This window comes from Cyprinodon variegatus, unplaced genomic scaffold (genome assembly GCF_000732505.1).
Source record: "Cyprinodon variegatus isolate N-32 unplaced genomic scaffold, C_variegatus-1.0 Scaffold41, whole genome shotgun sequence".
Taxonomy (NCBI): Eukaryota; Metazoa; Chordata; class Actinopteri; order Cyprinodontiformes; family Cyprinodontidae; genus Cyprinodon; species Cyprinodon variegatus.
Genome location: NW_015150494.1, coordinates 694,674 through 698,008, shown reverse-complemented (window position 1 = coordinate 698,008; position 3,335 = coordinate 694,674).

Sequence of the window (3,335 nt, the reverse complement as noted above, 5' to 3'; positions counted from 1 at the left end):
GATTGGCTTTCATGGAGGTGTGGTTCCAAGCTGATTGGCTGTGTCGCAGGTGAATGTAGGAGAGCAATCAATTTCTTCAGTTGAACTTCCGCATAGGCTCCAGAAAGTGCAGAATAATTACATAAATACTGCCATAGTTATAACTGAAAAGATTTTAATAAACGGAAGTATGGTAAATATGGGTGAATTACTTATTCTCTTGGCACTAAGCCTGTACTGAAAAATAAAAATAAAAAATCCTATCTCCAACAGAATAAAAGCAAAACATCTGGAACATCCTGGACAGATCACCAGTCTATGGCTGGGCAACACAGAGACATGCAGTTTAGAGACACAGATTAATCTGATATTCATGTTTTCGGACCCTGGGGAGGAGCCAGAGCACCCAAAGAGAATTCACACATGTACATGCAAACTGCTATTCAATTCATTTCAATTTATTTCTGTTTATTAACACCTTTTGTTAGATCTTCATCAGCATCTTAAGTACATTTGGAGCTAATTTCATTCAACTGAAGGTGAGATATTCTGACTCCTCTTATTTCTCCAGTTCATAGCCCCGCCCGCATGTCCTCCTGTGTTTGTGAGAGACTGGGCAAGCGCTTTAAAATTCCTCCTCAGTCCCAGGAAGTTACTGGCTTTGTCCTTCTAATTTTTTAATAAGCAAAATGCTAAAAGTTTATAACTTAAGTTTCTTTCAGAGAGTCAGGGGACAGAAAACAAGTGTTGCATTCAAAGTAGGGCAGGTAAACTGCTTAAATCAGCTTGTGCTTAAAATTCTGCAAGATTTAATGTTTCATCAGTTTAATGCTTGCAGAATATATGATAAAAAGGACTAGATTATTTTTTAGTGAAATTCTGTCACAGATTCCTGTAATTATGATAATTACAGGGGGAAAATAAGCTAAATAGTTTCTACAGATTATATTATATATTATATTTAAGACATAAAGTTCCTTTTTTGTTTTACAGAGAAAGTAAGTGGCTGCAATGAATTATGCATACTGGTAATACACTTACAAATTATAAGTTGTCTTCCACAGCATCTTTAGCATCTTAAAAAAAAGAGTCTGGGCCAATGGCTGTTCCAGGATTTCTGAAGGTGAGAGAACTTCTACTCACTGGAAGTGACATACAGTAGCAGCCATTCAACATGGCCCTTCCCAGTCAAAAACCAGCCGAATGGCAGCCCACTTCCCTCCAACTCCCAGCAGAATCTCCTCCAAACTTCCAGCCACTGGAGTGACCCCCTCTTGCCTATTTTTTACTCTGGCTCCACCCTTTCATTGAATTACAGGTTCTGACAAGGAAAAGGCGCTTATCTTTAGATGTTAATGTCCACAAATCATAACAGAAAGAATATTTTAGTACTAATATTGATATTTGTAAAGGAATTGTAGGGAACCAGCCAAGGGCCCATCAAGGAAAGTGGGGAAATGTTGAATGGCTGCTACTGTATTTTGCCGTGTTATCTAATCACTGCTCTACATTTATTGCTGCTTACCTCAATAGACCGAGGCTCAAACCTTAAAGTCGTAGGGAAGTAGCTGTTCCACCCGTTGCATTTCCTAATTCTCCTGAGTGGTGCCCGACTTTACACGAGTGAATAAAGTGAATGTGATTGGTCGTTTATTAAGAGGGCGGGATTGTTGTGTCGGAGGCAATTTTGGTTGTGGTCGGTGTCTCTGAAGCATCTTGCTAACCAGTTAGCAACTTAGTGCTACTTGGTCCCAATGGGAAATTCCATTGAGACCAAGTAGCACTAAATTGGTGACTTAGAAACGACACTGTCAAGTAACGCTATGGACAGCGGAAACAAGAGGCAGAAGCTTGGTTTGGTGTAGAAGGCTTCCAGCCGTACATGTTTGAGCCCTTGCCTCGCGACGCTGCCAGTTCTGTTAGCTCTACGCCTGCCGAAGACACAGACGTCCATCCCCGTGAACACTGGGACGGAACTCAATGGGAAAGAAAATGATTCTTATTCCAACCGTTGCGTATATTAGCTGCGACATATGAAACAAGATGCGATGACTGAAAAAATTAGGTTGACAGATGATTGTTGATATATGATTTAGGTCTACAGGCTGACATATAACTAGCTGGCCTGCATAAGATAACTAAAAAAACACAACACAGATTTTAAGACAGGATTTATTTTAAATAGATAAAGAGTACATTTATATATATATAAATATATATATATATATATATATATATGTTTAAGCCAGAATGGTTTGACATTCAAATATGACTTCTCTATGACTTTAACAGGGATTTCTCAATGAGGATGTTTCCTATAAGAATGTCCAGCCTAATCACTACATAGTGCTCTATTTAGTGGTTATAGAAGGTAGAGTCTCCAAATGTCTAGTGGGTGAAAAAGTAGTGGACTCGAAATTTCCCACAATGCACCTTGTAAAGCGGTGTACATCCATGGTCAATAGATGAGCAGATACATCCCATAATGCTTTGAGAGAGCTCTCCTCTCAAAGCGTGTAAGAGTGTGCACAAGCCCATTTCTCCTAGTGTTTAAAAGTTGCTGTTTTGCGATTTTTCCTCTATGTCAGACTCACCACCGGTAAGTGAAAATGAGGCCGAGCACGTATGACGGCCTTATGTAAACATATCACCAGAATGATTGACAGTTAGGAGGACCAATTATTTAGATGATCCACCCACGAAAAGAACATCCTCCACTATACCTTTAACTGAGTTCACTATAAAGTCCACTATATAGTCCTTACTTTATATAGTGATAGAGGGATTTAGGGGTTAGGGTTGATGCTTGGAGACAGCCATAGAGGCTGCTGCTCCACAGGGTAGATTGCGTCTGAGAGCGGAATAAACAGCTGATTAATGTGCAACATACTCATGAAATCAGGTGCATTTCGGAGAATATTTAATGCTGTTTAATGACTACAAATTAAGAAGTTTGACACCGCATATTTTGCCAATTATTCTACAAAATTCACAGGTGAGGTTTAGCTTTCCTAGTATTCAATGAGAAATCACCATAGTAAAGAGTAGTGTTTTTTTAATTTTATTTACTTTATTAATATAGCGGTTTATTTTACTTCCCTTGCATGCTGTGAGATAGAGCTGCTCCTCACTTTTCTCCCACACATGCATTTGTTTTCAAAAGGAAACAATGAGATTACTAATTATGTGGGAAAATCATCACACTGATCTTTTTAAAAATGTAATGCCTGTAGTTACAGCCAGTATTTGTAACCCTGGCGTCTCTGAATCAAGAACTGGAGGGGTTCTGTAAAGCATCTCCCTCATTAACGTGAGACGTGTGCTTACACTGACTAACAGGATGTTTGTTTTGCTTT